Consider the following 25,769-nt stretch of genomic DNA (forward strand, 5'->3'; position numbering starts at 1 on the left):
CAAATTATCAAGAGAAGACCTTTCCCCAGATTATTACTATTATCTGTCCCTCATGATATGCAGATGAGTTCGGGGGGAAGCGAGTTCAACAAATTATTTCTTCTATGTTTATCTGCTAAGCATTAACCTCAAAGCCAGGTAATAATAGCTACCAGCTCCCGATTCCTGACTTTATGCGAGAAACTTTGCATTCATTTTCTGTGTTCACTGTTCTACCTATTAGTCCTGCAGTCCCACCTTTCACAGATGAGAAAGCCAAGTTATCGAAATTCGCAGGACTAGTACAGCTGAAGGCAGCATTTGAATCTAAATCTTAGTCAGAAACCCGAATTCTTTCATCATAAAATCGACAATTCTAGGGAAACTTACTAGCAACCTGGATAGTTTGAAAAGCCACAAGTTCTTTAAAACTAAAGAACTGTTGGCAAACATTTGGAAACTATAAAAGGTCAATCAAGCCCCAGCCAAAATCACCTTAATTATCTGATAGTTTTGTTTGTTTGTAGCACATTCCTATTTTCCCTGGTGTACTGACCAGGGCACCTTACCCTGTGGGATGTCACACCTGGCTGTGGGAGGGGTGGCGGTGGATGGAAACTTCCTATCTTGGTCTTACAAAAGGTGGCCTAGTAAATAACTCCCCAAGAGACCCATAAAGGTATTTTACAAATGACCTTGTGATTTTATAAATCACAAATATTAGCATTCATAGCTTTTGGGAAGTTACTTTCTTAACATCAAGAATCAAAACTATAATCTTGCTCTTATATGCCCAACTTTGAGAAGACTGGAAACCACTGTTTAACAACTTAGAACTTCAGGAACTTAGGAACGGATATCTTTAGGAAAATAAAAACAAGTCACATGTGTCCTATATGAAATTAAATGGACCAAAAAAAAAAAAAAGTTAAACTAAGCTATTTCCTTATTTCCTTTTCTTCTCTCTTTGAATGCACAAGGCTCATCTCCAGGTAGTAAAGCAGGATTTGTCAGCAGTGGGCAGGAAAAGCCATCTCTAAGATGGGGCGGGGGGGGGGGGAGTGGGGGAGTTTGATGACCAGATGTAGGGATGTAATTTGAGACAGAAGAAGCTGAATTTCAGAGACTAGAATGGCCATTACAAAGAAGCAGCCCAGTGACGGGTGTTAGAGGGCGGCGTATCCAAGTTGTAACGTGCTGGAGTTGTAAATTACCAGAGAATCTTGTAAAATGCAAATCCTGATTTGTGAATTAAGGGTGAAGCCTGAGCTTCTCAGATGACACAGGGCCACTGGTCCTCAGGCCACACTTCAAATGCCAAAGTTATAGGGTATTTGGTTTTTTAATGGTGTCAACTGATATTTTGTGATAATAAATGACAATGCCTAGGAAGAATGGTCATGCCAGATGAAACCAGTGCAGGAAAGGCAGGCGCGTGGAGCTAAGCATGCAGGGCTCCACCCACAGGAGGCCATGGGAGGAACCCAGAGGCCTGGGTCTGGCCTGAGAATGCTCCTGACTTACTACACACAGTGGATAGGTGTCCTCTGAGATTGGCTTTCTGAATTCACTCATCCATTCTATTCTCCTACAGCCAAAAGGACCAATAAATTATAGAGTATGATAATGTCTATAACCAGTTATGAATTTATTCAGGAATAATGTCAAGTTGCCATACATCCGTTCTGGTATGGTCTGAGTAACTGTGCCCTCCTCTCCCAAATTCATATGCTGAAATCTGAATTCCCAACATGATGATATTAGGAGGTAGGGCCTTTGGGAGGTGATTTGCAGGGTAGCATCCCCACATAAGGATGTGTTCTCTCTCTCTCTCTCTCTCTCTCTCTCTATATATATATATATATATATATATATGGATTTGTACTCTTATAGATAAGAGGCCTGAGAGCGCCCCCTTGCTCCTTCTGCTATGTGAGTGAAAAGAGAGTTTTCTAGGAAGGAGGCCCTGACCAGGCACTGAATCTGTGGGTGCCATGATCTTGGACTTCATGGCCTCCAGAACTGTGAGCAGTTAAACGTTCCTCGTTTATAAGCCACACAGGTCATGGTATTTTGTTATAGCAGCTCAAACATACTAAGACACACGTGGGCCCTTTCTGTACTTCCACAATCATTTTCCCCGCCGCTTCCAGAAATCGCTGAATACAGGACAGCAACTCTTGAACCAAAAATATGTAAGGTGCTTTAAATGACAGTGCAAACGTTAGGCTCCTGATGAGACCTCGTTTGTAGAACACCCATCCTTCCCACTCACACTAATCAATACCTCCTTTCATTCAGGAGGGTGTGTCTTGTTCATGCGTCTCTGTTCTGCTTTCTAATATCTCTCAGTTCCCCACTGTGTACACTGAATGTCAAAGGGACTTTCATATCTAGAAATCCCATTTCTACTCCATGGTTATACCGTCTCTCTAGTTACCTTATTACAAAGGTGGTAAGTGTACCATCTGACATGCTCCCCACCAAAGGCATCAAAGTCATGGAGGCTGGACGGACCCCATCAGTCACTGACAATGCTGATGAGGAAAGCATCTGTCCTTCCTTGTTGACAGTGGCTATCCCATTGTCCCCTTGCCACCCAGACCCTTTCTCTCAGAGCCCTCCAAAGTCCGTACTTCTCAGCTCTCAATGACCCCCAACAGGTACGTGGTAACAAATCACAGAGCTACTTTGAAACATAACCTCATGTGAAACATCAAATGTAAGATGGTTCACTCCAGTAACTGGTAAAGAAAATACCTTAATCTGGTGGGTTACTCTATCAAATTTCCAAACTCTCCATCCATCGCACCCACCATCCTTCTATAAACACAAATGAGCTTTAGGCACAAGAGCCAGAGGGAAATACAAGGGCATGGGAGGCAGATCCTGTCCTTGAGATACTGACAGTCTCTTAATATAAAGACCATCAGCCCTGTTTTCACCGGAGCATTCATTGACTCAACAGAGCCTCAGGAAGCACCAGTTCTATGCCAAGCGCTGTGCCAACTTAGAGGAATAAGGTATGAATAGGAGAGACCTGGGCTCTGCCTTTTCAAACCCCATGGCGTATTCAGCCCAGGAGAAAGCATAGCAGCTAAGGACAAAGCAGGAGACACAGACAGACACTGCCTAGTAGCCAAGAAACTTGAATACAGCTGCAGTCTTTATAAGGAATTCACATACATGGAAACTTCTGAGAGGCCAAGCAGCTCCTAGGGCCCAGAGAAACGCAAGTAGTGTATTCCCTCCCTGCAGAAACCAGGCTGGTGAACTAGGTGCCTGCTGCCTCTTTTGTCTGAAACTGAGGACTATCTACTCCTAGGAGTCCTGGGTGGGGTGCAGGGGGGTGCTTTGCCAGGAGGTAGAAAAATCCAGGGTAAAACAATGAAACATCTTCCATGGATAACATTTTGACTAAATGATGATTTAAGTGTATGAGTGTAATAGAATATAAAATTTACATGAACGCTTGAGACCTCACGGGAGACTCCAAAGACATGGCTGTTTGCGTCAGCCCACTTCTGCCTCGGCCGTCCCAGCATCTCCACGACGGCGCCACAACACCCTCTCTGTTCTCTGTGGGGAAAGCATATTTTTAGAGAGAGGAAGAAACCCTGCTTGCTGAGAACATGGGAAATGCATCGGGAAAGCTGGTTTGGGTCATTATACAAAAGATTGAGGACCAGACTCGGGATGTCAGGTTTCTCCGATGACAGTGGAAGAAAAGGGGCGGGACTGAGTGTTGGTGAGCCGGCAGGGACTCACGGGAACGGGCAGATGGCCAGGTTTCTGAGTCTCCCTGGTTGTGGGTGGAGATGTGCACCGTCCATGGATCCTTACCTAAAGGCCAAGAGTGAACATGACAATGTAACGAAGCCAAATGGCAAGGGGACGGCCAGGATATAGGCACAGCGTGGTGTCCCTGGAGCACGTCCATTGCCAGGGATGTGCGCTCCGGGTCCTGCGTGGCGGGGGTGTCCTGAAAAGAATGCCAGAGCCCAAGGAGCTGTGGGAACCAGCAGGAGCTCAGGCTCACTCCCCCTGCGGTGAGGGCACCTGTCGACATGGGTATGAGCCCTGCCTCAGGAGGACATGGCCATCCCTAGTCACGGCTTTCTCTCACTGCCAAGTCCCAGGGCAGGGTGAGGCGGGAGATGCAGCCCCCTAGGTCAGACCCAGACGCAGACTGCTCATCTCTGTGTGAAGGCAGAGAAAGCAAGGACAATTAGAAATGATCTCTCTTTGATCTCTGTTAGACATGCGGGTGACGGCCAGGCCAGGTATTGCTTGGCTGGATCCTCTCAAGTAGCGGACAAAGGGACTCCTGTGGAGACCCAGACTGTGCCGAGGTCACCCCGGGAATCCCGCCTGACTCCTCCACCTCGCTCCATGCGTCACACCCTAGAGTGGGGCATGATTCTGAGGATGGGGACTCTCCCCATGGGGCCAAGTTCAGATAGTTGTGGACAGAAAGCCTCTGGTGAAGCCCAAGACCGGCGCAACCCAGCAGATAAATCATGTGAGCCACGTGTGTAGTTTTAACCTTTCTAGTAGCCGCAGCAAAACTGTCAAATAAACAGGGGAAATTCAAATAATGTAATCTGTATACAAACTATAGAGACATTTTATGTTTTCTTTTTCTAAGCCTTTTTTGTGCTCAGTTTTACACACGCAGCACATCTACATTCAGACAAGCCGCACTTCTCGGGCGTCAGGGCCGCGTGCGTTTAACGACTAAGGCTTTGGACTGCACACTCCCACACGCTGTGCTCTTGAGCCTCGAGCCCCAGCACCACAATAACGCCTCCTGGGCATTCCCGCAATTATGTCAAGATCCAGAGCCAAGACTGGCTCAGAAGTCTGCAAACCTACGCAACTCTTCTTTCCAACACTGTGTGTTCTCACTTCTCTCCTCACTGCCGCAGCTAAACCGTCAGTGGACTCTCCTGAGTCTCCCTTCAGAGCCTTTTACATTATTCTAACTCCCCATGCTGGCTGCCGCCACCCTCCCCAGGCCCCGACAGCCTTCCCCCTGGACTACTGCAGTAACCTCCTAGCTGACGTGCTCGCTTCCGGTCTTCCCTTCCAGTCTTTCCGGCAAAACCTGAACTCGGCACAGCTCCGATTACAATGACGATGCTGCTGAAAATAACGACCCCTTAAATTTTTTTACATTGACCTTCCTTTTTTCGAGAAGGTTCACGTTTATAGAAAAACTGAGTAGAAAGTACAAAGAGTTCTCCCAGATCCTTTCCACATGCTTCCCAGATTCCGCCAATAACACTTTGCAGTTGATGTGATGCGCTTGTTACAGTTATGAACCAATACTGATACATTATTATTAACTAAAGTTCTCAGTTTACATCAGGGCTCACTTTGTTGTACATTTCCAAGAGTTTTGATAAACGCAAAATGCTGTGTGTCTGCCTTGATAGTGTCAGAGAGGGTAGTTTCAGGGCCCTAAACCCCCCCCTGCACGCCACTTCTTCATTCATTCCACCCAAAACCCTTGGCAACCACTGATCTTTCCCTGCCTGTTGAGTTTTATCTTTTCCAGAATGTCAGAGTCAGAATCATGTAGTATGTAGTCTTTTCAGAGCGGCTTCCTCCCCTTAATAATATTCATTTGAGCTTTTTTTTCCATGTGTTTTCATGGTTTGATAGCTCATTTCTTTTTGATGTTAAATAGGATTTAGCTGTCTGAATATTCCTCAGATTATTATACCTTCATGGCCTGAAGGACATTTGATTGTTTCCCAGTTTCGATAATTAAGAATAAAGCTGCTATAAACATGTGTGTGCAAGGTTTTGTGTGGATTCCTTATTTTAAAATAATTAAAGTCTAATTCAAGACTTGCCATGGTCTGGTATCAACAAATAGTGTCATAATTTTTATACACAAATTCTTTCTCTGTCAAACTTCTTTTCTAAAAGTCTATTTTGGCTACTCAAAGTCCTTTGCGTTATTATACCTTTTAGGATCAGCTTGTGAATTTTGACAAAAACACCTGCTAAGGCTTCTAGGGAGATGGCACTAAGTCAGTAGATCAATTACAGATAGTTGGTATCTGACACGTCACCAGACATTCCTCGCCATTGTAAGTGTGTAGGTCTTACACATCTTTTCTCAGATGTATCCCCTTGCATTCCATATTTCTCTGCTCTTATGAATGGCATTGTTTTTTCTTTAAACTTCTGATTATTTGCTTCTTCTATACAGAAATACGGTTGGTCTTTGGATATTGATCTTTTTCCCTCCAACATCAGTAAAGATGTTGGATACCAAAAGGATATCAAATATTCTGCATCAAATGTCTTACTGAACTGGCCAGAATCTCTAGTACAGAGTTCAACTGAAGTGGTCAGAGAGGCCATCTTTGTCTTCTTCCTGATTTGAAGAGAAAGCATTCAGTCTTTTACCAGTAAGTATCATGGTAACTGTGGATTATTTTATTAATGCCCTTTATCAAACTGAAGAAGAAGTTTCCCTAGTTTACTGACAGAGTTTTTATCAGGAATGGATGTTTTATTTTTTCATGTTTTAAATGTTTTTATTGACATCTTTTTTCTTTCTTAGTCTGTTAATATTTTCAACCTAAGTCAACCCTTGGATAAATTAATTTAGTCATGATGTTTTCAACCCACTAACTTTTAATATGTTCATGAAAGGTACTATTGGTATTTTCTTATAATATCTCTAACTGTGATATTAAGGGAATGCTGGCCTCATAGAGTGAGTTTGGTAGTATTCACTTCAATTTTCTAGAAGAATATATGCAGAATTGGTAATATTTCTATCTTATATGTTTGGTAGAATTCACTAGTGAAACAAACCTGTCCTGGAGTTTTCTTTGGTGGCAGGTTTTTAACTAGAAACTCAATTTTTAAAAACGGATACAGGGTCATTTATTACTCTATCTTGAGCGCTGGTGTTTTGTGTCTTTGTCATCATAAACCTATTCATATTATACCCTAGTTGACTTCCTAAGACCTATAGTGAGTGCCACCTTTCTCATTTCTTATATTTATACGTGGTGTCTTCTCCATTTTTTTCTTCCTCACCAATCTGACTGGAGGTTGTTGATTTTATCATTCCTCTCAGAGAGGCAGGTTTGGTCTCACAGATTTTCCCTATTGCTTTTCTGATATTAATTATACCGACCTCTGTTCTGATCTTTACTATTTCTTTTGTTCTACTTACTTGTGTTCAGTTTCTTCTTTTTCTAGTTTCTTGGGGTAGGAACTAAGCTTAATCATTTAAGACCACTCTTCTCTTTTGATATAGATACTGAATGCTCTAAGTTCTTCCCCCAATATCACTTACAGAGCCCCTGCAAATTTTAATGTTGCATATTTTGATTCAGTTCCAAATTCTTCCTTTTCTCCTTTTGATTGCTTCTTTGGTTTACAAATTATTTATGGATTTGTTCTTTAATTTCCAAGTGTTCGAAGACTTTTCCTGAGGCCTTTCCATTATTGGTTTTTAATTCTACTGTAGAATAATTTAATCTTGCTTTTTATGCCCCAATATGCCATTTCTAAGAAGCACTGTGATTTCTTACTTATGGTTTTATACCTTTTTCCACTTCTCCAGTCCTTAAACTCCTGCCATTCTTCAATGTCCAACTCAGATCCAAAGTCCTCTGTAAAATCTTTCCAAACTCTGTCAGAGGAAGCTTGTAGCTTCTCTTTTGTGCCTGAAAGGCTCTTTCCATGCACCCATCTAAGAGTTCTCGTCACATGGGCTGCAATTATGAGTCCGTATTTGTCTCGTGCACTAGACTCAGATGTCCTCAAGTGCAGGACTAGAGTTCTGTGCACACAGAAGTTCTGTGCACATTCGAGTTCTGTGCAGTTTCAGAAAGAAAGGGAGGGAGAGCAAAGAAAGAAAAAGAAAGGAAGGAGGGAGAAGAGAAGAGAGGAGGGGAGGGGGGAGGGGAGGAGAGAAGGAAGAGAGAGAAAGAACTAAAGAAAGAGAGAGAAAGGAAGGAAGGAAAGCAAGAAAGAAAAGGGAGAGAGAAAGCCAGCAAGCTGGGAGGGAGGGAAGCACTCAGTGACAGAGCCACTTAATTTAGAGTCATCCTCCGCTCATCCCTCCCAGAATGACTCAGCTATGAAAACAAAGAAACATGAATATTAAGAAAGAAGGGGAATGTGTACATCAGTTTCCTTGTGTGAAAGAACCGGGACATGAAGCAGGCCCTCTCGGGTACGGCAGGATGCCTGCTTTGTGTCCAGGTCTCCTCGGGGCCTGCAGGGACTGCGCTGGTGGTTCCCGGCCAGGCCTGGGCCTTGCCTCCGCAGATGGTTACCAGGCCTGCCTGCGCAAGTGCGGCCGACACAAAGCAGAACCACGCAGGTGGCGCTCCCCACTCCAGCTGTGGGAAACCTCGGGGCTGAACACTGGGAGAGGAGTCTGCACCCTGCTTGGGTGCGAGGGTGCATGGCAGTGTGTGCGGACACGTGGGTGTGGAGGGGACAGGAGGAGGGGCGAGGAGGAGATGAATGATCACCAAATCTCCGTACACTCCGCAGGAAAGAAGAACCAGTGGCTTCCTTATTCTCATCCCTGCTGCACCCACATCCTACACTTGCTCAGTGACTTGATCAGAAAACATCTCGCCTGCCCTGGACTCACGCTGCACCTATGAGTCACTAATACGCTCACAGAAATTTGCACTTTGATAGCATTCCACAGCAGAAAAGGAGGCTCCCTCTGTAAAACTACATGCCTTTTAGGAAATTCACTTTCTAAAAAGATCAGGTTACCAGGCTTCCCTGGGAAATGCTGGACACCAGCCAGCACATAGGGCAGGGATATAACTGACTTCCCGGGTCACCTAGTTCACCCCAGACATGCTTCCGGATACCTTAAAAATTACCGAAATCAACAGTTTCTATCATTTGGTATCATGTGCATGTATTATTCTAAGTACAGAAGCAGGGGGGATATCTTCTAGCAATCTGAGATTCATCACTCAAAGGCACACCCAGGACAGCCCAGGACTGCAGGGCGATGAACGGCTTGACTGGGAGGGCGGCGGAGGCGGGGGGCAGGGGTGGGCAGTTAGACCTTTGCATGCCTGTCTCTGCAACCCTGTCCACAGTTTCCACACAAGCCTCCTACCCCCCCCCACCCAAAACACCTGACCTCTTAGCAATCTGAAGAAAAAACAAAACCCAGGCTCTGCATACTCCCACGTCTTTGACAGCATGTCAGGCATTCAGAGAGTATCTTGCAAAAAGGGCTGCCTGCTTGGTTTTCTCCTCCAGTAAACGGATGGACTCCATTCAGTTCATAACCGGAAAAGCTTTCCACCTTTGAATTCAAAGCTTAGTGGAGAATACAGGTATCCTCTGCTTTTCAAAATGTTGTGATCATGCCACATCACTTTTACAAAAAGACCTAGCACCTGGTTTTGCTACCTAAAAGAAATCTGAAAAGGATCTGCTTTTATGAAAAAAAGTGAAAAGGGAAAATCTCATTCAGCATTTGCTCTGGGGTGAGGAGAAGGAGAGGCAGCGCACACGGAGAAGAGCAGCAGGAAGGCCCCCCCAAGCTCCATTCCCAGGAACCCCATGCAGCGTCTCAGCAGCAAGCCACCCTGGCTTCAGACGGCGTCTGTGACCATCTGCCTTTCATCTGGGTTTATTCTGTGCCTTCTTTAGCAATACATGTCCTGTGGTATCAAAAACCTTAGAGTGGTTATTTTGGAGGTCTGGAAACACTCAATTTTTTTTCCATATAAATGAATAGGAATTGCTTCTTTGCTTCACACCATTTCAGCTTATGAACGTTTTCAGAGAAACGGTCTACTTTTGGATAGCTGGGGAAACCTATAATTGGATCCATTGTCCTGTGAGAACCTGATAGTTTACCCTGGGTCCTTATTGCTGACAGCAGGTGAAGCACACACTCCCGACTGACCTCAGTACCTAGTGGTCCCTCTCGAATGAGCTGGTGAGAACCGTTATCTAGTGTGGCTGAAGGCCCGGGTGTGTGCAAATCCTCTTGGGGAGTTCCACAGAGCCAGCCTGAAGCTGTCTGCTCTTTGCTCTGAGCTCAGCATTTACAAACAGAGCATACCTACTGATTGCATGGGGTGTAGCTTTTCTCCAACATACTCTGCAAAGTGACAGCTGTATTTCTGAAGAAGCAACCAGAGACCATATCCATCACCTGGTATTCTCAGAAGGAATGAAACCTAGGTTTGGAGCAGCTATAACTCAGCCAGCTGGTAGCTGACTTAAACCCCGAGAGGGGGCTGTCAGTAGGCACTGAAACAGCTTACTCTAGGCTCTGAAACACAAGAGAGGTGAGGCTTTCTGAGCTTGACCTTGACAGACTGACCACCTCAGGTTCCTAACCAGGCTCTCAGTCTTCTGTCAAATTGTCTGTTCCCAAAGAGAACATTTTGTTTCCTTCCACTGATGCTTTTAGTTCTCGACTGTTTTACCAAGAAAATTGATTTGTCATCTAAATCTAAAAATAAATTTAGGGGCACCTGAGTGGCTCAGTTGGCTAAGCGTCTGCCTTTCAGCTCAGGTCATGATTCCAGGGTCTTGGGATCTAGCCAGACAGAAGTCCCTGCTCCACAGGGAGCCTGGCTCTCCCTCGCCCCGTGCGCCTCCCCGAGCTCATGCTCATGTGCATGCACTCTCTCTCTCTCTTTCTCGCTCTTAAATAAAAATCTTTTTAAAAATAAAAACAATAAAAATAAATTTAAATCCTATTATGTGACATGATTGTCCCTACTGGAGCAGAGATTACCAGCAAGCAGCAATCAGGGCTCTTTGACGAAAAGCCCCTTACCAAATGTTTGTGTCATTTACTTACTGGTTCGTTCATCACACATCTCCTGTGTTCCTTCTTTGCACCAGATACCATGCTAGGCAGTGGGGATACAGAGAGGGAAGGAGTCCTCTACAGAGAGGGAGTTCATAGTCCAGCAGGGTGAGACGCCTCAGCAAGGAAGCACAGAATCTTGTGGTACGAGGAATGCTGGTCATCCGCAGAGGGTGCCGTGGGTTCTAGAAGGGTGGGAGAGCACAGGAAAGATGGTGAAGAGCAGGCGCGGTCACCAACTAAGCTGGACTCATAAGCCCAGCCCTGCCCATCACTAGCTGGGGAGGCATTGGGAAAACAACTTAACTTCTTTGAGCTTTGGCTTTATTATCTGTGAAATCAAAATAAGTACAAGGGACTTTTACAGAAGATGAAATGAGATTCATGTGTATAAACCACTGGGCACGGGTGCCTTGGTGGCTCAGTCAGTTAAGCATCTGCCTTCAGCTCAGGTCACAGTCCCAGGGTCCTGGGATCCAGTTCCACATCAGGCTCCCTGCTCAGTGGGGAGCCTGTTTCTCCCTCTGCCTGCTGCTCCCACTGCTTGTGCTCTCTCTCTCTCTCTCGCTCTCTTTAATAAGTAAATAAAATCGTTATAAAGCACTGGGCACAGTTGCTGGCACCTGGTATGCGTTCAATAACTGTGACCTATCTGTTAATTTTATCATTATTATATTGTGGGTCAGCTTCTGACACACTAGCACAAGATCCGTGCCCAAGACAAGACACGGGGAGGCAGACGGCGACTTCCTATCCAGGTTACAAAGAGGACCTATGTTCTGTTTACTGGGAGCTGTCAGCCTGTCTCGATTTGCTATAAAACCCACTTCTTCTCCAGTTGCTGGCTGGGAAATTCTACCCCAAGTTATCAGTTTACGAGGTGTATGGCAGAGGCAAGACTGGGAATGATCCCGCCACCTTATCTGGTTCTCTGCCTGGGCAGTGCCCCCCTCCCCCACTTCCCTGTTCATTATGCACACTCAGAGTTTAAAGCAGAGAAGACTCCGTTTCCTCTTGTCACTGGCATGACTGTGTCTCCTGGACAAGCGCCAGTTGTAAATGGCTCCTACTTTCCTCCCATTAATACGGTGGCTGCATATGCCTAGCTAAGACTTTGTTTAAGTATTAAGAAGGACTGTGTCCAGACAGTAAACGCACAGAATGCAGACACATTGCCAAGGAAAAGAGTGTGGCTGATATAAAATACAGTGGTGACTAAATACTCACAGAACTTGTGAAGATTCATTCCATCTTTTTCACCCGCAGATTTATGCAATATAATTAGGTGGGGAGGGAGGTGTGCAATGTTCAGACACAGAACTCGTGGGAGTTTGTATATATGATGTGTTTATAAACTAACTCAACATGCACATTTGCCACCAGCCCTTTCCTTTCGCATATCCTGGCAAGGACAGAGAGAGGGAGAAGGAAGGTTTCCTCGGGCATCTGTGGCGGGCCACCTGGGCTGCTAGCCGTCACTTGCAGGAAGGGTTCTATGAAGCACCCGCCATCATCCCTAGATCCTGAGCCAAAGTACCAGGGCTACAGGGGACAATAATGCCCACTCAAGCACTCATTGAGCCGGCATTAATGCCATCCTCCCTTGCTTGCAAAACCCTGCGTAACATTCCAGGAGAAACACAAAAATGAATAAAATCAATTCTTGTTTCCAGGGAGTTCATGGTCTAAAAGAGGATGCAGGGGTGCCTGAGTGGCTCAGTAAGTTAAGCGTCCGCCTTTAGCTCAGATCATGCTGTCAGGGTTCTGGGATCAAGCCCCATATCGGGCTCCCTGCTCTGCGGGGAGTCTGCTTCTCCTTCTACCCTTCTCCCCATTCATGCTCTCTCTCTCACTCTTTCTCCCAAATAAATAAATAAAATCTAAAAAAAAAAAAAAAAGAAAGGAAGAAAGGATGTATATTACTCTAACACCAGACACACACCAGACACAAAAGGAAGAAGAAAGCAGGAGCAAAGATGAGTCAGAATTATTAAAAGAGCTGAAAGTTTACCATGTAATCTATATTAAATGCACTATCAATGGTTCATTTTCTTAAAGAGCAGATGGAGTATTTATTACATAATCCTGACAATTAGAAACAAATGACAATTTGAATGAAAAGCTGAAGCAAGATATTTTGCCTACAATAAACAAAATGCTTCTTGTGTTAGCTTCTGTCTACATTGCAAGCGTTAAACACACAGTCCTATCCATTAACATGTACATTTAGATTTGGAGATGTATTGAGACATAAGGCCACAATAACTTCCAAATTATTCAGCTACTGGGGTGTCAGAAAACCCATTGCTGTAAAAATCAAACCTCAAAATGTTTCTCTTTTCCTCAGACTAAGGGCACAACGTGTCTGTAGCACAGCTTAGTTAAAGAAGGGCCTAATATATGAGGAAAATACAGATTTCTAACATACACACACACACACACACACACACACACACCGCACACACACAGAGGCTGAGGTATTCGGTTTATATGTGTAGACTACCAAAATCCTCAAGTATATCACCAGCTTATCCACACATCAGATCTGATCCTGAAAACTGAAGGACCTGTTGGCAGCCAGAGTCAACAGGAAAAAGGGCTTCGAATGATCCAGAAGTACCGTATTTACTCAAAGCACATACAGCTTACACATCATTCTTCTTCATTCCACTAAACCCAGAGACTTCTGTTAGCAGACATCTGATGCCACACCTTGAAGAAAAAGGAGGAATAGGGTTTGGGGTGGTCACAAAATGACATCTCCTTCCTATATGGACTGTATTTCTGACAGAATTTTTCCTAGTTAGTTGGGATTTTTGAGGTTTGACATTGATGAAGCAGATATAAGACAAATCCACATTGTCTTGTAAGCTAAATCACCATGATGCTTTCTGTGGAACAGAAGTGGCTTTTAAAAGAATATCAAGGAAGGGCGCCTGGGTGGCTCAGTGGGTTAAGCGTCTGCCTTCAGCTCAGGTCATGATCTTGGGGTCCTGAGATCAAGCCCCACATTGGGTTCTCCACTCAGGGGGGAGCCTGCTTCTCCCCTCTCTCTCTGCCTGCCTCTCTGCCTACTTGTGATCTCTCTCTCTCTCAAATAAATAAATTAAAATCTTAAAAAAAAAAAAGACTATCAAGGAGAACTGTGAAGGGTACACACTCTTCCTGAAATGAACCTTGTAACCTTGATGTTCCAATTTACTGAAGATGTGACATATTGAAAATATTTGGTATAAAATCAGTGGAGCAGAAAGAAAGTCAAAACACATTGGTAAATCTAAATTAGCATTAACTGTTAAAAATACCACCAATAAAAATAATATATTTGGGAGAGTTTAAATGCAAAGCAGATTAAATTTTGAAATGCCCACAAGAAAGAGGTTCAGAAGGAAGGTAGGGATATTGATTAACCTTGGACTCTGTTAACTGAAGTATGAATGGTAAGGAATTTTAGAGTAGCACCAAAAGAACAGCAACAGAATGTATGAAGGGGAATGTCTAAAATGTCTAGGGGGAAGAAATAGAAAAAAGAAAATAATCTAGCCAATAAAAGCAAGGAAGGAGGAAAAAGAGAAAAGAAAATACCCTGGCAGTTTGAGAACACAATATGGCTGAAAAATATAATAGAAATTTAAATATTTTGAACTGAATTACAAAGAAAGCAATATATACCTACAAATAGCTTCCATGAGAGTTGTTGTAGTCATGGTCATATAACTATTTCTATGGGGCATCTGGCATCTCAAAAGTTCTCAGAGGAAAATGTGAAGTCTTACATATTTATTTTTTTAGTGTGTTTTTTATTTAAACTTTATTTTTTCAGTGTTCCAAGATTCATTGTTTATGCTTCACACCCAGTGCTCCATGATTGCATGGATTGCAATCCATGCCCTCCTTAATACCCACCACCAGGGTCACCCGACCCCCTATCCCTCTCCCCTTCAAAACCCTCAGTTTGTCTCTCAGAGTCCACAGTCTCTCATTTATGTAGTAGAAAAAAATAAAGATCAAAACTAATTATAAGGGCACCTGGGTGGCTCAGAAGATTAAACCTTCTGCCTTCAGCTCAGGTCATGATCCCAGGGTCCTAGAATCGAGCCCCGCATGGGGCTCTCTGCTCAGCGGGGAGCCTGCTTCCTCCTCTCTCTCTGCCTGCCTCTCTGCCTACTTCTGATCTCTGTCAAATAAATAAATCTAAAAAAAAAAAAACAAAAACTAATTATATAACCTTTAGCTTAAAAGGAAAGAAGTAAATCCAGAGATGGTGTTGAAAAGTCAAAAGTAGAGGTAAGAAGAAAACTTATAAAATAAAAAAAAATTATTGGGATGATTGATAACTGAAAGATAACTGAAATAACAGGAAGCAGGAAAGGGATGAAGACGGACAGAAGGAATGAATGAGAGAACTTCTGGTAAAGTTAATCAGGGAAAACGAGTAAAAGAAAAGAAGCAGATAGATACAAACAATATGACAAATGTAAATTATGTCATAACCAAACATAAAACTTAAATGACATCATAAAAGTACATTCAGCATAATATTACATCAATAATTTGAAAATATAGTAAAACGTTAATTGACTCAAAATACATCAAATCCCAAATTCATGTATAACTATTAAACAAATGGCATAAACAGTCAAAAACATACAAACCAGGATGCCATATCAAGAAGTTTTATCAAACCTTCAAAAAACAGGTAATTCTTATTTTACTCAAAATTGACAAGAATAAAGAAAACATATGTATCTTATTTCATTTGGCTAGTGTAAACTTAATTTGAAAACAGGATCATTAAAAAAGTTATAGGCAATCTCACTTATGAATATAGATGTGACTCTCCTAAACAAAATACTAACATATCAAAAATAGCAGTACATATTTTTTTAAATACATCATAACCATAGAATTTGTTCTAGACATACAAGGGTATTTTTTCACATACACACACACACACACACACACACACAAACATAATAATGGAATTAACCACACTCACACAGTGAGAAATATGTTTAATAGGGATATGAAAATGTATGTTAAAATATAACAATCTGCTCATGATCTTTTTCAACAACAGGAAACCCTTACTAGGATCAGAAAGTAGCCAACTTAACTTACTTAAAAAAAAAAAAAAAAAAAATCCATACTAAAGCATGCAGCCTACTTACTGGTAAAATTTTAGAAGTGATCTCATTCAAATCAGGAACAAGACAAACCAATTCACTGCCGTAATCTTTAGTAGCTCACATTACACTGGAGGACCTAGACAGTGAAATAGACAAGAAAAAGTTTAAGGATCAATAGAGAAAAATAATTTGAACACGTCACAGATCTCTATCTGGAAAATACAAGAGGACTGACAAACTATAAAAACTAACTGAAGTCGGCAACATGTGAGTTATCTTCCACTTGTGCTTTCACACCCATCCACACCCTTCCCCACTCTCTGTGCTCCGTGGCACTAACTTCTACAAGCTTCAGACAGATCTGGCCAGTGGTGAGAGGGAGAGCAGAGGCAAGGCAGGAGATCTATCGGAGGAAAGTAAAGCCAGGCTACTGTTTCCCCAACCCTGTGTAGCTGCTGCTGGCCAGTGGATCCCCTCCACCGATGTCCTAATTCGTCAGGCAGACCCCCTTTGGGGACCTCCCTATGTCCTGTTCCAGGCATTCTTCCCTCCTCTAGCCTTCAGGTAGAGGGCTGAGGATTGAGCCTTACTATTACTAGCCCCAGACTGCTGTATTTAATCCATGGTGATTATCCGTGGTGATGCCCAGCCCACACCTCTGTAAACAGGCCCTTCACTAAACTCTTCTCAAATCAACCTCTCTGAGTGTTTCTTCTGTTTCTAGTTGAGATATTGATTTATACAAGCAAGTGTGTTGAACAGAAGATCAGCAAATATAAATTAATATTTTTTCCATCTGCTGGCAGGAACCAATCAAAATATGATCATTAAAGATTCTAGAAATCAGTCTGGCAAAGAAAATGTGTGAAATATTTACAAAGAAAAATTTAAAATTCCCTTGAAGGACCTTAAGCCAATCAGGATAAAATGTATGAAAATACAATGTTCACTTTTGGAAAATGCAATCTTGTAAAAATACCAATTATCCACCAAATTAACCTGCATATGAGAGGGGTTCATATTAAAATTACAAGATTTTTATGAGATGGAATCTTTCAAATAACTTCTAAAATACAGAAGGGAATAGGAATATCTAAGAAGAGTCAAACATCTTTGGAAGAGAAAGGAAGACAAGGAGGCAGGTCAAGAGAAGGAGAGGGAAGAATTTCTCCCAACAGAAATCAAGACAAACCTTAGAGCTAGAGAAATTAAAAAAAAAAAAGTGACATATTTGCATAAAAGAAAAGTAACAAGTGAACAAAAGAGAGATCCCTGAAGCAAACTTGCACATTAATGGTGATTTGCATTAGAGCAAAAATCACATTATAAGTCACTAGGGAAAGACAGTCTCTTTTATGAAAGGTATTAGTATTAGAGGCTATCTGTAAAGGGACAAAAAAAAATGACATTGTTTAAATCACACCAAAAAAGAAACCCAAATATAAAAAAGCAGAAACTTTAAACTGCTAACAAAGTAGAAGACCATTTTCATCATCCATGCATAGAAAGACATTTTCAAACAATACACCAAAAGCAAAACTTGTAAATCAGAAGATCACCTCGTTCTACCTTCATGTTAACTCTATAAGCTAAGAGAAATGGTATTATTGTATTTTTTTTAACTCCTAAGGAAGTCCTATGTGACTTGCTCTAGGTGACACAGATGAGATTTTACTCTAGGTCTAAATCTCCAGTGCTTTGGGAAAATTATCACTGTTTTCCTTTTTCCTCGTTTTTTTAAGGCCCTGTTAGTTGCTGAACTTTTAAAGTTCACTGATCATTTGTTTGGCTGTTTGATGTTGACCTACAGTAGATGGAGACGTGCTTGAAGCAAGACCCATACTTATGTTCCAGTAAGAGTGTCCCAGAAAGGTTGGAGGCAGAAAGGAAGGCAGGATCCTGTGTCTCAGGCAGAGCTGATACAGGTCAAACCTGAATTTTCCTGCCACATCAGAGAAAAGACACATGCCACTAGGACCACCATCCCCCCAGCTTGGATTCTTTCTCTAATTAGGACATCAAGAGGTCCATTGGTAGAGACCTGGATTAAGGGGAGATACCAGAACATAACAGCTTCTTTTCTGTTCTTTTTTTTTTTCTTTTCTTTTCTTTTCTGACTTATTATCTCTGAACTGACTCAAAACTCTTCTGGATCCATTGTTACACCATCAACACTTCCAAATTTACCTCCCATCATGTAAGGTAGTACCACCTTGTCTGCCCTAAAACTCTTTAACCTGTTAAGTATCAGGCTTTCAAGCTCTGGGATGTGGAAATTAGGTTGAACACAGAGCCCGCAGAGGATTAAACCTCCTGATATTTGGGGTGTTAGGAGAAGGGAGTTGAGGTAAATTGGTAGGGGAGGTGAATCATGAGAGACTATGGACTCTGAAAAACAATCTGAGGGGTTTGAAGTGGCAGGGGGTGGGAAGTTGGGGTACCAGTTGGTGGGTATTATAGAGGGCACGGATTGCATGGAGCACTGGGTGTGGTGAAAAAATAATGAATACTGTTTTTCTGAAAATAAATTAATTAATTAAAAAAAAATCCCTCCTGATATTTGACCCTTTCTTCCCACCTGCAGGCCTGGTCTCAAGTTCTAGCATGTTCTATACCTAAGAATCCCCCTATCATTCCCTGTACCTTCCTGACTGGGTGGCCTGTTGCCATCTAGGGTTAAACAGGTTAAGCACCTGTTTATGAGGGCTGGGGCAAAACAGGAGTCTCACCCTGCAATTCGGATAGGGCTGGGACTCGTCCCACGGTTACTTTAGCTGGAAAAACATCATGAAGGAGGGAAGGGTTGGTGGAGATCTTGAACAACGCCGGGCTGAAAGCCCACATTTCAGGCTTTCTGGCAGGTGTGTTTGATTGCTTTGTGCCTACAACCAGGAACTGTGAAACGTGGCTACCAATTGGTTTTCATCCTTTGTTTGGCTGTGTCTAATAATGTCAAAACAGCCTGTCAGTTGAACACAAAGATATTAGCTGGTTCATTGGAGATACTCACTTACCGTTTGACAGGCAGAGCCAGAGGACCTGGGAGTGGGGCCCTCTCGCCTCCCTGGCCTCCCTCCAGCCTCCTGGAGTGTATTTGCTATTGTATGTTATGTGATTGCAAGGTGTGAGAGAGGGAGCTCAATGTGAGCCCCGGTGAGTGAGGAGAGCGGCTTTGCGGCGCTCCGTTATTTGATCAGCACTGTTACTCACAATGAGCCCGACCGCTGCTGAGGGACGCACAATACTTCATGAAATTCAATGTTCTCGAATAGGTCTATTGTTGCATGAGGATAATTATTACAGTAATTATTAGATCATTTGCAAGAATAGGAATGTGCCCAATTGTCTTCACCTTTATCTTCAAAGCATTAGACAAACACTGCCGTGATCCCTTAAACACTCTCCCCTTGGCCAGCTCACATCGGTCCATTGCTGCACACGGTAATCTTAGGACATAGCAAGGGAAATAACCCCTTCCTGGCGCTGGGCTCAGGAATGACAATCTTCTTTATCTGCAGCAACCTTCCTTCCGGCACTCGGTCGGCAGAATGCCCACTCATACCACTACTGGGTGGTGAGAGGTGCGTGGAACTTGAATCGTCTCCTAGTACATGTTTTGCAAGGAAAAGCAGCTTGCTGAGTGTGTCAGGTTCTGTCTGGAACTCTGAATTATAGAAATGAGGGAGAAAGGAGCCTTCTGGACATGGAACCAGCAGGGAGCTGCAGGAGTAAGAGGTCTCGGGGCATCACGGCAGCCCCACCGGAATGTGAGGAGAACCTTGAGTCATTTTCAACCTCAAGTGCATTTGCTAGGCCAGAGAGACCAGAAGTATATTTCTAGCTAACTTTTAAAGTAATGAAAAGGAGGAAAAATACCTAACTTCTAGTTTGAATTTTAAAATCTTGATTTCAGTTGGGAATTTGCTTGATAGCTTTCTCTTTACAGACTTTGGAGCTGTAAAATAGTTTCATCAGACAGCCCGTAATCACACAGCCCCGGAATATTATGAGGAATGGGTGTCCAATCAGCAGCCAGGTTTTACTTTGTTTTGTCCTGCACATACCACATACCACACGGAAGGCCTTCTTTGTTCAGCTGAGTGACACTTTTCAACTGATAATTGTATTATGTTTGTGCAGAACCCAATTAAATATTTTCCCATTTTGAATTGAAAATCAATAGCTTCCCTTTATATCTCTTCTTTATAAGGAAGCCACATTGCCTCCAAAGGGAAAACACCATTTCTAGGGCTTCCAGTCGTTGTGCTGAATGTGAAGGTCATCGGCTGTGTGTGGCATCACACACCGTGGTGTGCTTCCCTCGGACTGTGATAGCTTGCTGAAAGAAAAGGGTTTTAGCCAGACAAGAATTTGGGGGTGATGAAATCTGGTAAACACATACTCCACCTTCTCAGGAGACATCAGGGGATTCTCCCCAGCCTCCTAGCCTTTCCCACAAGACAGCAGGAAGCAGCTCGGCACTGAGTCTTGCCCTTCAGCGCAGTTTCTGAGTCCCTGCAGACAGTGAAAAAGTCCTGGGGCTTGGAGGTGGGAGACCAGAGGACCCGCTCATACTTTGGGACAAGCCCATTCTAGGGCCTTGGACCAGACAGCTCCCTCTTCTGAGTCTCAGATCTCTACTTATAAAAAGACAAGAAGACTTCTGATAGAGCTGACATTAAGTGTATGTCTAGTACCCTCTGTCAGCTTTAAAGACACAGCAGTGATAAATTAAGTACAAAAAGAGAAATCCGAAAAGAGAAGAGTTAGGCTCAAAAACTTAAACATCACTATAGATTGAAATAGAACTTAAATGCAAAGCAATGAGGAGAGCTGAAGCCACAGGACTTCTGGGTTGTGATCCAAACCAAAGCAGTGGTGGCCAGTAATCCATGGGGCAAAACAGATTAAAGGTGCTCCACACGAACTGGGAGATTAAAGCTCAGGTCTGCACCTGCAGTAAAGTGCCTTAAGGGCAGCTCTCACCAGGACATGAGGCCAAAAGAAGCTGTGATTGATTCTGCCTGGAGCTCAGGTTCATAGGACAAGGGGTATAGGAGAGCACAAACACTAGAAATGGAACCAAGCTATCTGCTGGCTGAGTGACAGCATTTGTCATGTCCACAAAAGTGCCACTGGAATGGAATGTGGAGGTGCCTCAGACACGGAGCTTATGTGTGGTCTCAGTAGAGCTATGAGGCGGCATGGAAACTTCAAACTTTATAGGATAAGAAGGACACATCTAGAGGGCAGAGTAAGCTTTCAAGTTAATGTAAGATGAAAATGTTAAAGGCACAAATTTATCTTATGGTAAGAAAGACAGCCAAATACTAGCAGATTGAAAAGCTGTTCTCTTTATATGAAATTAATTTTATAGAACAGCTTAAGAAAAATTAAAAAATAAAGTTGTGTAGGAATATCAAAGATATAAAGGAACAATTTCTATGGAAACAAACAGGAAAATATGAAACAGAAGTGGGCAGAAATTGAACGAGAACAGGAGGTGGAAAATAGAGTCACTTAGATGAGAAAGACTATCCAGACTTGATACAGCAAAAGGAATTGGAAAATAGTGCAAAGGAATTTAACTAGGATATCAGTTAAGAAATATAAAAGCTACAGAATTTTTAAATTTTCAAATGTGTATCTTAAATAAAGAGAATAGAAGAGTAAGAAAACAGAAAGACAAAATTTTATAGAACTGGAAGAACACATAAATTTGTCGACTAACATTTTACCTCAATAACTAAAAAAATAAAACATAGTCACATGCAGGTATCATAAAGATTAAGAATAAAGAGAAAAATGATAAAAGCAACCAGAGAAAAAAGACAGACTACCACATTTCAACAGTAGGACCTAGAGCAGACTTAACAACAGAGTGACAGGAGGCAGAAAGTGGTAGGTAAAAGTATTCAAAATGCGCAAGAAGATAGCCAAATACGGAATTTTATATACAAAAGTATATTTTGGAATGGGAACAGAAAGACATGCACATTTACACAAAATAAAAAATAGTTTAACAGTTATAGGCCTTCACTATAAGAATTTTTGAGGCACTACTTCAGCAAGGATTTAGAAAGAAAAAAATACACTCAAACTCAAGTATGACAACTATTACAAAAGACAACTATTAGATTACACACACACACACAGCAAAAACTGATGAAATTTTGATATCAGAAAAGCAAAGTAATGAAAACTATCAATGACATAAAAATCTGGTTTATTCAAATAATCATTAAAATTCAAAAATCTCTAGCCAGATTTAACAAGAAAAAAAGATTGCTAATTTCAATAATAAAAGAGAGACATGGCTAGAGAGCTTATGGATTAAAAGGATAATACTATATCAACTATATATGTATATAAACTCTATACCTTATATAAAATAGGCAAATTCCTTAAGAAATATCTACTATTAAACTCAGCAAAGAAAAAGTAGCTAACCTAAATATTCCTATATTTATTAAATAAATTAAGTTGTAGTTAAGAAACCTTCCCCGCAACCACCACCCCCCCACACACACCAACACACACACATGCAAATACCATAGACCCAGTTGGTTTCAATGGTGAATTCTATCAAATGTTTAAGGGTGAAATGCCAGTATTACACAAACTGTTCAAGAAAATTTAAAATTAGTGATGCCTGCATGGCTATCAGCTAAGCAACTCAACTCAGGTCATGATCTCAGGTCATGATCTCAGGTTTCTGGGTTGGAGCTCCAGGTGAGGCTCCCTGCTCATTAGGGAGTCCACTTTTCCCTCTTCCCTATTCCTCCCCCAACTCATGCTGTCTCTGTCTCTCTCTCTCAAAAAATAAATGAAATCTTTTTTAAAAGATAAAAAATGAGAGAACATTTCTCAATTCATTTTATGACCCTAGGATAGTTATTTTCATTTACCAAAGAAATGGTGAAAAATAAACATATAAAAAGTTGCTCGGCATTCATATGCCATTAGAGCAAATAAAAGCTCTGAAAAACCTACAACAACAATGGTTATATATTTTTTTTTCCTGACAATATCAAGTACTGCTAAGATTTTATAGTAACCAGAACTCTAATTCTTTACTAGTGGGAATGTAAAAGTCGTACAACCACTTTGGAAACAATTTTAGTTTCTTACAAATTTGACTATCATACATACGATATGACTCAGCCATCCCATTCCTAGATATTTACTCAAGAGAAATTACAACTTGTGTTTACATAAAAACTCTGTGTGAATGTTTACAGAGACTTTATTCAAAACTGCCAAGAACTGGCAACATCTCAAACGTTCATCATCTGGTATGAATAAACAAACTTGTGGTATACCATGTGATTAAATACTATTCTGCAATAAAAATGAATAGACAAACTGATATGTGCAATAATGTAGTTAACTTCAAATCTGTTCTGCTAAGTGAAAGGAGACTATATATTGTACAATTCCATAAAAATTACTACATGAAAAAGGAGGAATCCAGACTACATAAAGCAAAGAAAGGATCAGTGAATTTGAAGACAGGTCACCTGATACTATATGAAGAAGAAAGAAGAGGAAGAAAAGAAGGAAGAGAAAAAGAAATAATTTTTTTAAAGTTGAGCAGAACATCCAAAATCTAGAGGACAAATATCAAATAATCTGATATCCTTGAAACTAGAGTCCCAGGAAAAAAGAAAGAGGAAATAAGGAAGGTAAATGTTTGAGGTTATATTGGCTGAGAATTTTTCAAATGGGTAAAAGAAATTAATCCACAGATAAAAAGAGTACAACTAATTCCAAGTAAAATAAAAAATAACAAAAAAATCACTTAGGAATGTCATATTCAAATTTATAAAATTAAAGATAAAGGAGAAATATTAGAAATATCCACAGGAGAAAAAAAAAACACAATACAAATATGGAGAAGTAATAAGAGTAATAACAAGACAGAAACATGGAAGTCAGATGATAAAGTGAAAATATATTAAAAGTGCTGAAATGTTTTTAAAAATTCTTCAGTCAACATATATACAACAAAAATATCATTTCAAAAATAAGATAAGATGTTTGCTGCCAGTATAATTTACTAGCTTCTACTAGACTGGTCCCTCATGGTACTAAACCTATAAATTCTGGGCAACACACACAACAGCAACTAAAACAACCACCTACAATTACTGGAGCAGAACAAAAGTAGCAATATTCTGGAGGCAGATTAGCATTTGCAAAAAGGAATGACACTGTGTGCATTCCCTGTTATCACAACTTTTAGCCAGAGGGTAAACCCTAGTGAATGTTTCAAGTCTTTCTGGCCTGAAACTAGAGGAACTAGAGGAAAAAATGTGAGCAACAAGAGAGTTGAGAAGTGAAGGGGAATTTCCAAAAAGAAGAGGACCAAAGAGAAGTAGTTACAAATTTGGTGTTTGTGTTCTGAATAAGTCTCTGGCCAATCCCTAATTCATGTACATGCATGTGTATGTCTGAGCTAAAAAGGGAAGGAACTGAGATTTAAACTTGTCTGCCAAATGATAAGAGATTGCAGTTTCCTTCAAACCAAGTTCCTTCTCCAACAAAACAAAAAATCGAGACTCTTTGGAAGAATATTTAAAAACCCATAATCTCCGCAACATAACATTCACAATACTCAGGATGGGATCCAAAATTATGTGACATGAGGAATGAAGAAAATGTGGTTCAACTTCAAGACAGAAAACCATCAATGAAAATGAGCCCTGAGATGACAAGGGTGGGATAATAACCCTGTAGGGATTCTAAACCCATAACTATAATAATGCCTCATATTTTAAAATGCTTACAATGAATGAAAAGATGGAAAATATCATCAAAGAAATAGTAACTATATAAAGAACAAAACAGAAACTTCTATGTTTAACAACTACAATATCTAAAATTAAAATTTCACTAGCCAGACAAAACAGCAGTGTGATAGTTACTATTATGTGTTAACATGGTTGGATTACAGTGCCCAGATATTTGGTCAAAACATTATTCTAGATGTTTCTGTGAGGGTGTCTTTAGGATGAAAGTAACATAAATCAGTGACCTTGTGTAAAGCTGATTACCCTCCATAATGTGAACAGGACTTATCCAATTAGCTGAAGGTCTTAATAAAACAAATATGGAAATCCCCCCAACAAGGATGGCTTGCTTGACAGTCTTGCTTGATGATCTTCAATCTTGAACTGTGACATTGGCTCTTACCTGGGTGTTTAGGCCTGCCAGCCCATTCAGCCACTTAGGAGATCTCGTACCTGCCAGCCTAAAAGGCTGAGACCAATTCCTTAAAATAAATAAATAAATAAATAAATAATCTATCTATTTACCCATCTACATATACACACAAACCACACACACACAGACACACACACACACACACACACTCTCTCTCTCTCTCTCTATTGGTTCTGTTTCTGTAGAGAACCCTATCTAATAAAAGTGGAATGGAGATGAAAAAGGAAAGAGTCAATGAAACTGAATATGGATTAATAGAATTATCCAATTTAAAGAACTAAAATAAAAGTTAGGGAAGGACAGTTTCTAGGACATGGAGTAATGTTAAAAGGCCTAATATATATGAGTAATTGGAGTCTCAGAAGATGAAGAAAGAGAATATGAAGCAGAAGAAAATATTTGAGGAAACAACTCATTTTTTACAAATTTGGTAAAGGACATAAATTTATATAATAACGAAATACAGAAAAATTCAAGCACAGTAAATATTAAGAAAACCATACCTAAGTAAATCATAGTAAAATTGCTGAAAACTAATGAGGTAATTTCAAAAGAATATAAAGACAAAAAGTCACATTTGATATAGG

General features: G+C 41.3%; 1 long non-coding RNA gene across 2 annotated transcripts in view; it reads right to left on the bottom strand.

Annotated features, from left to right (window-relative positions):
- Positions 1–25,227, bottom strand: part of LOC309871291 — a 36,111-nt gene extending 10,884 nt beyond the window's left edge. Inside the window, exons 1-5 of one of the 2 annotated variants that reach the window (XR_014315190.1) lie at positions 25,153–25,227; positions 16,000–16,093; positions 13,478–13,540; positions 10,820–11,013; positions 3,444–3,558 (exon numbers count right to left, since the gene is read on the bottom strand). This is a non-coding gene — a long non-coding RNA (uncharacterized lncRNA). The remainder of the gene's footprint in view (positions 1–3,443; positions 3,559–10,819; positions 11,014–13,477; positions 13,541–15,999; positions 16,094–25,152) is intronic. The other variant, XR_014315189.1, reaches the window with a different exon arrangement.
- Between the last annotated feature and the right edge of the window lie 542 nt (positions 25,228–25,769).

This window comes from Mustela nivalis, assembly GCF_964662115.1.
Source record: "Mustela nivalis genome assembly, chromosome: 8".
Taxonomy (NCBI): domain Eukaryota; kingdom Metazoa; phylum Chordata; class Mammalia; order Carnivora; family Mustelidae; genus Mustela; species Mustela nivalis.